General features: G+C 30.5%; 1 long non-coding RNA gene across 1 annotated transcript; it reads right to left on the bottom strand.

The window, feature by feature from the left end:
* Positions 1-1,257: 1,257 nt before the first annotated feature.
* Positions 1,258-9,064, bottom strand: LOC129217258 (uncharacterized). Its single transcript, XR_008580206.1, has 2 exons — positions 8,926-9,064; positions 1,258-1,798 (listed from the first exon to the last, which is right to left on the bottom strand). It is a non-coding gene; the product is annotated as an uncharacterized LOC129217258 (long non-coding RNA).
* Positions 9,065-10,790: the final 1,726 nt, after the last annotated feature.

Genomic DNA, 10,790 nt, shown 5'->3' on the forward strand with positions numbered 1-10,790 from the left:
TAAAAAGTGAAAAATAATTTTATTCTTTAAACACCATCGATAATGCTTTTAAACATAATTTTTGAAGTTGGCGCAAAAACGATAGATAAAATCATTCACAGCCGTAACTCAACTATAATTATAAATTTAACCACGCCCAGTTTCTAAATATCACATACATTATGCATTGATGACAGCATATTTGAATAACGATATAAATCTTTCATATGTAACTTTGGATGCTTTTCTGAAAAAAATATGAACAAAGCATGGTTACACTGGATTTTACGTTTTGTTTTTGCGCCAACTTCAAAAATTATGTTTAAAAGCATTATCAATGGTATTTAAAGAATAAAATTATTTTTCACTTTTTAGAGCAATTTTGAAATCTTTTTTTTTTTTTTTTTCCAAAAATTTTTTAAGAAAATTCAGATTGTGCTTTTTTCTCAATTTTCCACAATGCTAAATTTTAATTAAAAGTGCAAAGTGTAAAAGCATGCTTGAACAATATTTTTGAGACATATTTCCATTTTTCAATGTGTGAAATATGTTTGTAGCGGTATTAAAAGACCTCTGCATGAGTATGCCCCTTGAGAAATCTGCAACAAAACAATTAAAACTTTGAAACATTCTAAGCATTTTTGAAATTAATTGGATCAAAATTATTGAATTTATAATTTTTGAAAAATTGAACAATTCAGTGATTGAAGCCATTAAACATTCACAACATTGCTCTTTAGAAACTCTTGCTTTAAATAATAATTTATAGCACCTCTGCTCAATATTTTATATAATTACTGAAGAAATCATCCAGCATAATGAGCTTAGTAACTGTAAATCAGTAAAAACTTTGTGTCAGGGCTAATTGTATGGATTTCCAAAATTTCACCCCCATTTTAATAAGGAAAATCGTTAAACCCGGACAAGTAAAACTCTCTGAAGATGGACCTTTTCATCTTTTAAAAGCATTGTGCTTCGTGAGTAGCTACTACACTAACAAATAGAAGTGTATACTAACCAGTGGCCACTAACTGAAAATTAAATGTACTATCATAGATCTACCACCAGCAAAGTGTAGCAGAAAGCATCATAATCTCTCAGTTTTGTTAGTTTGAACCAACCAAGTTTGAAATTTATAAGAAATGACCTGGAAATTAATTGCCAGATATTTTTTAATAGAAGTCCTTTTTTACAACAGCAATGTTCTCGCTGCTACCCTGGATCGTGTGAAACATCACTTATTTCAAATGCCAAAAATAATATAAGCAGAAAATAAACTTTTCACATGTCCTAAGAATAACTTTATTTTCCCAAATGAATTACACAAGCTTTAACTAGGTCTTTTTACATAAGAGTCGAATTTAAATTGAATGCAAAAAAAGGAAAAAAATACATCTTTTGCACACAAACAAATAACTTAAGGTCGCTACCATATTCTACATCTTTAAATTGCATAACAGCAATAGGTAAGATATATACAATAAATTCAAATTCATGAAACATGAAAATACATAATAAATTGCTAACAGAAAATTTCAATGCACAAAATTATTGAACTTTGATGTTTGCATGTTTTGAAGTTATTTATGTTTAAATAATTCTTTTTCATAAAACTTGTGAATCCCAATTATATAAAAGATGAGAAAAAAAAAACGAATCTCTGAAATGGAGGATAATGAGCTTTGGAAACACACTTGCATATAATGATTTGATGGGGTCGAGCAGGTAGAATTATTCATTCACATCTGCAGTTTGAGGAGCATACTGTGATTTATTTCTGACAAGAAAATCAGCTAGAAACTGTATTGGATCTTGAGGCCTAGAAAATTGATTTTGCAATAAATATAATCATACAGAAAAATGAATAAAAAAAATGAAAGCTACAGTAGATGAAAATTCAATTAAAACAAAAAGTTGAACTTCATTACATTCATACTATGTCACAAAAACATGTGTTGATTAAGTTTAAGAACTTTATTTTTAACTAGCAGTACTCGCACGGTGATGCCCGTGCTATGAATTTAAAGGAAGTCCGTTAAATAAAAAATAATTAAAATCGACGCATCCCCTCCTCTCCCAATGATGTGATAGGATCATTTTTCTTTAACTAAAATGAGTACACACCTTTTTAAAAAAAAAAACCTATTAAAGTTTCTTAGAAATTTAAAACTACTCGCCCAAAACATTAAATTAGATTTACTGTTGCTTTAAACATCAAATAGCATCTTACAAATGTAAAATAATTCTGCAAATCTATTGTTTAGTGTCAAGCGACCACACTACCGTAACATAGATGTTAGCGAGCGAAGAGAATGCGTCTAATAGCATAAAATACACTCTTTCAAATAAGAAAAATATTCCTCAATATCACCATTAAATCAAACATATCATTCACATTTAAAATTAACGTTAACATAACCAGTAAGAGTCAGATTTTCAAAAAGGCTACACATCCATTAAAATCGTACATGAAAACATTGACTTGCGGAAACCTAATCAAAAGGGAAACATGTTTCAAATGCCGCGTTACAGACAAAGCATCAATGCATTAAAAACAGAATGCAAGAAATTTTAATTCTAGATACTTAAGCAAGAAATGGCAACAAATAATATTGTCCAGCTTTTCTTCAAGCTAAAATTAATTTTGCGCAAAAAAAAATGGAGGAAGAAAATTTCTTTTTGAAATAAATTAATTTTTAATTCAAACGCTTATAACTTTTTTTGCAGTCATTTTTCGATGTCTGTGGCATTAGTCCTTGTCGATATTTTTGAAATAATTATTTTTTATGGGCTTTTCAGCGGTACAAAAGCCGAAAAAAATCGAACCATTTTTTGGCATAAATGTATGTTCAAGTGGACGTAAAATTGAGTTTTTAATTAATGTCTCCGTTAATTAGTGTCCCTACGTGGTTGAGGCTGAAATATTAGTGATCCTCGTTAAAATTTCGAATTTTTTAATACCTGGTTCGACCCTGAACTCGGGAACATGTTCTAGAGAACTTCGCATATTAGTGCGCGACGTTTCCCATCCTGTTTCACCCCTTTAAAATTGAAATTTCCAAAAATCCTTTCTTAGCACACGCTTACGTCACAAAATGAACCTATGTTCCAAATTTCAGCTTTCTAGCCTCAGTAGGTTTGGCAGTGCGATGATTGTCAGTCAGGACAAGCTACTTTATATATACAGATAACATTTGATGAAAAATCAAAAGGAAAAAAAAATACATCCATCATAATATTAAACAGATGTAATTTTTTAATACTTTAAATCTGTATGAATGAATGGTTACATGGCGTTTTAGTATGTGGATTGAATCTTCGTTCAATCTCATACAAAATAGCATTTCATCTTTCAAGTAGGGAAATCGGGAACAAAGTAGTTAAGAGCTTACCTTTTTCAAAATTAAAAAATTAGGAATTTGTTTTGGAAATTACAGTACAAAAGGGAACAATGTTAACACAACTTGAATTGTAACATTTTCATTATACCCTATATATGAGAAAGAGTGAAAACAAAATATTTTCTACTTAATTAAAAAACTCAAAGTTTGTCTGGATCTTTGTTGGGATACCTTCCCGGATCTGTGACAAGAATAGCGCCTAAACCGTTCTGCCGATTTTCATGAAATTTGGTATGAAATAAGTTTGTAAGTTAGTTTTTGTCAAATGAATCAATAACCAAGTGAACAATATATGTGAAGAAAAAAAATGAGTGAGCAAATTAATAAATAAATAATAAAAGTGCAAGAAAGAAAAAGCCAACCAATAAGTTAAGGAATGTTAATGAATACATACTGGAGGCAGAAGCTGGTTATAACTGGCAAATACTAAAAAAGTCTTTAACAGTTCTAGCAATTACAAAATGATTCATTTCAGTAGTAAACTAAAATTGTAATTACATCATTGTAAAAAAATGAAACCCATTCTTATTGCCTTTGAGGTTCCGATAAAAAACTGTTCAATGACAAATGCAAGAAATATTAGGATTAATCAAACAAAGGACGAGAATGTCATGGGTGCTTATGAAAAAAGAAATGACATACAGATTTAAGGCAGCCCCTGATTGTCTTTGGCTAGCTTTTGAGCTTCATCTAAAATGTTTGGGATTAAAGTTATCATACGCTCACAGGGTTGGTTTTCTGCCGGCAGAAACTAGTTTTTTGCCGTGCCAGTGGCAGAAACTTAAAAGCAGTTTTAATAACTCAGGTAATTAAAAAATGATATTTGTTTAAGTAAAATAAAAAATGAAACTTCATTTCATCATTTTAAAAACTAAAATCCTATGCTAGTGGCCTTGATTTAGTTCAGAAAGGAACTTTTCAACTGCAGGATGCTCGAAAAAATTTGGATTAATAAAACAAAGGACGAGAAATAATACAGGTGCTCAGGAAATAGGAGTGACATACAGTATTAAACAGGCATCACTGATTGTAATTTGTTTGCTTATATGCTTCGTCTAAATTGCTTGTGATTGAAATTATTGTGTGCTTCAAGAAAAAACCAGAATTTTACTTGCCTATATTAGCGTAGATTTTGTCGCTATGTCACAGCTTTATAAAATAAATAGGCCATTTGGCCCTATTTCTCAAAATTTATCTTCCAGTCAAATTTTTACCATTACTCCAGTTACTACATTGTGGAACAGCTTAGAAAAATATACAATAGATGAAAGTTTCACAAACATTGCTTGTTTCTTGATGCATTGCCTAATAGTTCTTCTGTAGCCAGAATATTCTAAAATTTCTTGTTTGTGCACATGAAATTGAGAAACTGTTTATATTTTAGAAAACACCTTTTCTAAGAAGCAACTGCAGGGTTAAAACAATGTCACATTTAAGTTTCAACTGTGAAGATATTGTAATTAAAGTGTGTTTTGGGGTTAACTAATTATGTTTTTCCAAGCCAGGGTGGCGACAGGAACTGTGAAAAAAAAGTTCCCCTGACTTTTCCCTGATTTCCCTGATTAAGTTCACCAAATTTCCCTGATTTACGTTATCAATAATAATTTTTTTCTTTCTTTGCTCTACTTGAAATCCATTGTATGTTTGTATAAAATGCAGTATTTTAAACGTTTTAAGTTGTGTAAAGTTATTGAACTAAAGATATATTTAAAAAAGATGCTACTTTTTTTAATAAAATGGTTAAAAAAAACATCTCAAGTCAATTTTTTTGGGAAAAAAACCTACAAAACAGGATATTAAATTTTTCTACACGAAAAAATTAGAGATAATTTAAAAAAAAAACTACTTTCAGAAACCACTTAGCATAAGAATTAAACTATTAAAATTACTCTTAAAAACATATGTGTATTTATGATAGAACTAAAAAGTAATTGAAATTATTTTGAACTAAGTTTTCAAACAGTATAATAATTGTTGCAAGAATAACAAGTAATAGTGAAAGAATAGAAGTAATGTAGTTATTCTTATATAACTAATTGAAATATTTATGCAAAACAGATGAAACCATTTGACATCCATTCATAGGGAGCTTTTCTCTAATCAAGAACATAGGTTTTAATGATTGAATACAGCATTTTAACAATAAAAAAATTAAGATATTTTCTTAAGTACATAAGTTAACTCTATTTCAAATGATTTCAGTATGTAACGAAAAAAAATCTTAGATTGCTTTTGTAATAAACAACTTTGAAATGCAAGAAAAAAAGAAAAAAAAAAGCAATTAGTTAATTTTAAAATATATAAAAGAAGAATACAACTTGGTTCTAAAATTAAAGAATTACTTAAGTCTGAAGAAAAGAAAACCTTTATAATCTGCGGTGACAACAAATACAGTCGACGCTCGATATAACGACCATCTCCGTCCCAGAGAAAAAGGTCTTTATAACGAGTGGTTGTTATAAGAGGTATAATTAAAAAAAATATATACACGGTCATCATGCATGCCCCATGGTACTTTTTCAAACATTCCAGTTAAATGCCCAAATTATTTTTATCATAGGAATTTTTTAGAAAAATCGTGTGCAAAATATTATGACAGAATATTAAACAAATTTTAAAGTAGAAAATATAGGGAGGAAAATGTTACACACTTGCAAATCTACTACTACTACCACAACATTTTCTGAAGATAAAACCAGACAGATGTTTGCCTTTTTGACAGAAGTGTTTTTTGCGAAACATTATTTTCTGTTTCAGATATAGGTGATAAATTGTGATTTTCTTGCTTTTCAAAGAAGCATTTAAAAGTCCCTCGAGAACCCCCAAATTTTAAAAACCACTAGATTCAAACACCAAACTACCAACACATCTGTCAACTCCCTTTTCTTAGGAATCTGGAAATTTCTCGATTTTTCCTCCCATTATTTTTTCTGTGCTAGCAGTGGTGAATGGTAATCCCTCCACCCCTCTCAAAGTTCGATTTGACATTGAAAACTTCAGGCAGATGTCCGTAAACAATAATCAAAGTCATTTCAAGCTACAAATTTGTTTATTGGAAAGAACACCAGAAATAGCGTCCGCTGAATTCGGTCGCTGTATTGGATTAGATGATACAAAAAGGTTGTTATAATGAAAGCAAATTAACATAGAGTTCATAGGAACAAAGTTGGGACTTTTACCACTGGTCGTTATAATGGGACGGTCTTTATAATGTGTGGTCGTTATAATGAGCGTCGACTGTAGTATGACGGCAAAAACAAAGTTTTTTTTTATTGAAAGTTCAATTTTAGCAATTAAATGAAAAACGCAAAGAAGTAATAACTTTTAAGCTTTTATAGTATTAATTCAAAAACCAAAGATTTCTTCTTGAAATCGTGATCACAGTAAGCTAATTACTTCGAGACAATGGAATAAAGGCAAAGGAGCTAAGGCATTAATGAAGGCTTCCTCTTTGCCTGTATGGTTGTTTATTTTACGTAGCATTGAAAGCGTAAAGGGAAGTTTCAAGCTAGGTAAAATAAACAACCTAACAGAAACAGAAGCAATCTTAGGAAGTTCATATTGTGGTTAATAAGTAAGATTCAATACTTTAGACGTTGAGGAAAAAAGATGCACAAATATGCGGCAGTGTATAATCGCACCTCATTTTTATTTTACTTTTTTTTTGAACAGATAATTGGCGGAAAGTGCGTAGGGAATTAGAGCACTTAATTTTGTAAAGCAAAAAAAAACTTTTTTTCTTCATAAAATCAATTTTCCCTGATTTTTTGTAATTTTTTTCAAAATTCCCTGATATTTCCCTGACTTTTCCCTGATTAATAAAGTTCCCTGACTTTTCCCTGATCTCCCTGATCTGTCGCCACCCCTGTTCCAAGCATTTTCTATTGTATGTCAGTAATTAATTTTTTGTCCTTTTGTGAGTTTTTGCCAGTTTCTGCCGCAAATGTGGCAGAAAGTGGTTTTTGCCATGCCGATTTTAACCGGTTTCTACCAGTGGTTTTAACCGCCTCGGCAGAAACTTGCCAATTCTGTACGCTCGAGAAGAAAGTGCTAGAAATTTATTTGCCCAATACTGACCCTGATTTTGTACCTTATCTTATAGTTTTGCAAAACAAATCAGGACAATTTTATGAAACTTATTTTTCCAGTTTAGTTTTGACAACTACCTACAACATAGTGGTCCAGATGAAAAAAATGTGCAAAGATGAAAGTTTCACAAATCTTGCTTATTCTTTAATGGTAATGCCATCTAGGTCTGATGAACTTGAAAAAATCTGCTCAAATTTCTTATTTGTGCATAATAAATTGAAAATGTTTAGGTTTCAAAACCGCATTATAGACTTCTAGAGTGCAAACAATCTAGTATTTAATTTTGAATAGTGATAATATTGTAAACAAATTGTATTTTAGTTAAAAAATGTTCTTCCTAAGCATTCACTTTACAATATCAATGATTACTATCTTCTAAAGTTCTGCCACAATTAATATTATGAAAAGCAAAGGGATGTAAGTGGGCTTGTTTCGAGTAAAACACGTTCAAGGTTCAGATAGTAGGTCGGCTTTCATTGAAAATTTCTTTGAAATCATGCTGTACAGCAGCATCTACCAGGGCTACAAGTACAATCTCTTGGCCCAAAACGGAGGAGAGGTTGTCCAACTATAGGTGAATATTATCTTCAAATTTTAATTTTGGCACTTACATCCCTTTGCTTCTCACTACCTCAAATTTAGCAGAAAGGGGTTTTCACCATGCAAGATTTTACCAGAGGTTTTAATCGGCAGACACCTCCCAACCCTGTTTTGATGTGATAATTGATTGCTAATCATTGTAGGAGGGAAAAGTTTTTTAAAGAAGGTATTCAATTCATTTAAAAGAGAAAGACAGTGATGTATACTGCATTGCATTTGGATAAAAGCAAAACCAGTTGAAATAGGAAAGTATCAACCTATTCAATATTCCTATTTTGGCTATTAGAAATTGTTTCGAGACTTTCACAACACTGCAAGCTTCACAATTCTAAGCAAATTTGCATTTGCAGTTTTGATTAATCTAGGTCTTAATTCACTGAGAAGATTGGATTCATCAAATAGCAATAAGAATAACCAGCCACAGGTGTAAGCTATGATTCGAAACTTTTTCCGAGAAAACAAGATATAAATCTTTAAAATTGCATTACTTGGCGACTTTCACGGATTACGGTAGCCCTGAAGGAACTTGTTTGCCCCCCCCCCCCCATTGCAACAAAGAAAGATCTTTAGCTTGTGCTGATAAAGAATGTCAGCCAACTAAGTCACCAAGCTTCTTGCTGTTGAAGAGCGATGACATCACAGTATCGTGAACTTTAAAAATATGTTTTTTAAAGTACTTATCACATTTCAGTTTTTTTCCATCACAGATATGTTAAGGCATTTTATTCTATCATATAAAAATAAAATTACCAAATCAAATACTTCCCTATTTAAATCATTTTCATTTTCAATTTAAAAAAATGCATTTCAATCAATTTTATTTGGAAAATATATTTTCCTTTTTAGAATTTAATACCTTTCTCGAGCCAAAGCAGATAGTGCTTGCAATAAAATGGGCACAACTGTAGCATCCAAGTATGGTCGAGTAGGCATATTAACTTGATCCATTTTCTGCTTTTTTTGATGAAACCTCTTCTTTTTCACTTGCGTTTGATTTCTATGTGAGAAAAGCAATCTCAATACACTTATTAAATTTTATTCTGAAATAAAAACTTAAAAAATAACCCAAAAATATGAGTTGAAATGTTGAAAACTATCTTTTTGTTAGAAAAAAAAATCTGCCTTTTCAATCAAAGCTACCTACAGCAAGAAATATTTTGCCATAAATTTATGAAAAAGCTCACTAACCGTTTTTTAAATGAAACTTTGATAGAGCAGCATGAGACTACAATACCATCAATCAAATATACACATATGAGGTAATGAGAAGCAAAGGTATGCAAGTGGCAAAATTAAAAATTTAGAGATAACAAGTACAAATGGTAGGTGAACCTCTCCTCCGTCTTGGGGCAAGAGATTGTACTAGTAGCCCTGGTAGGTACTGCTATACAGCATGATTTAGAAAAAAATTTTCAATTAAAGCCTACTTAGAATCTGATCTTTAAACATGTTTTACTCTAAACTTAAAATAGTCCCACTTGCATCCCTTTGCTTCTCCAGGGTAGCGACAGGAACTGTGAAAAAAAGTTCCCTGACTTTTCCCTCATTAAGTTCACCAAATTTCCCTGATTTACGTTAGCAATGACAATGGTTTTCTTTCTTTGCTATACTTGAAATCCATTGTATGTTTGTATAAAATGCAGTATTTTAAACGTTTTAAAGTGTATAAAGTTGTTGAACTAAAGATATATTTTAAAAAGATGCTACTTTTTTAATAAAATGGTTTAAAAAAAACATATCAAGTCAATTTTTGGGGGGAAAAAACCCCCTACAAAACAGTTAAATTAAATTTTTCTACATGGAAAAATTATAGAAAAGTTTTTTTAAAAAAAATTATTTCGAGAAACCACTTAGCATAAGAATTTTAAGAAAATATTAAAATTACTCTTAAAAACATATTGTATTTATGATAGAACTAAAAAGTAATTGAAATTATTTTGAACTAAGTTTTCAAAACAGTATAATAATTGTTGCAAGAATAACGAGTAATAGTGAAAGAATAGAAGTATTGTAGTTATTCTTATATAACTAATTGACATATTTATGCAAAACAGATGCAACCATTTGACATCCATTCATAGGGAGCTTTTCTTTAATCAAGAACATAGGTTTTAATGAATGAATACAGCATTTTGACAATAAAAAGATAAAGATATTTACTAAGTTCACAAGTTAACTATTTCAAATGATTTCAGTATGCAACAAAAAAAAGTCTTAGATTGCTTTTGTAACAAACAACTTTGAAATGCAAGGGGGAAAAAAAGCAATTAGTTCATTTCAAAATATATAAAAGAAGAATACAACTTGGTTATAAAATTAAAGAATCACTTAGGTCTGAAGAAAAGAAAACCTTTATAATCTGCGGTGACAGCAAATAGTATAACGGCAAAAAACAAAGTTTTTTTTTATTGAAAGTTCAATTTTAGCAATTAAATTAAAAACGCGAAGAAGTAATAACTTTTTAAGTTTTTATAGTATTAATTCAAAAACCAAATATTTCTTCTTGAAATCTTGATTACAGTACGCTAATAACTTCGAGATATTGGAATAAAAGCAAGGGAGCTAAGGCATTAATGAAGGCTTCCTCTTTGCCTGTATGGTTTATTTTACGTCGCATTGAAAGCGTGAAAGGAAATTTCAAGCTAGGTAAAATAAACAACTTAACAGACACAGAAGCAATCCTAGGAAGTTCATCCTGTGGTTAATAAGTAAGGGTAATTC

Source organism: Uloborus diversus, chromosome 2 (assembly GCF_026930045.1).
Source record: "Uloborus diversus isolate 005 chromosome 2, Udiv.v.3.1, whole genome shotgun sequence".
Taxonomy (NCBI): domain Eukaryota; kingdom Metazoa; phylum Arthropoda; class Arachnida; order Araneae; family Uloboridae; genus Uloborus; species Uloborus diversus.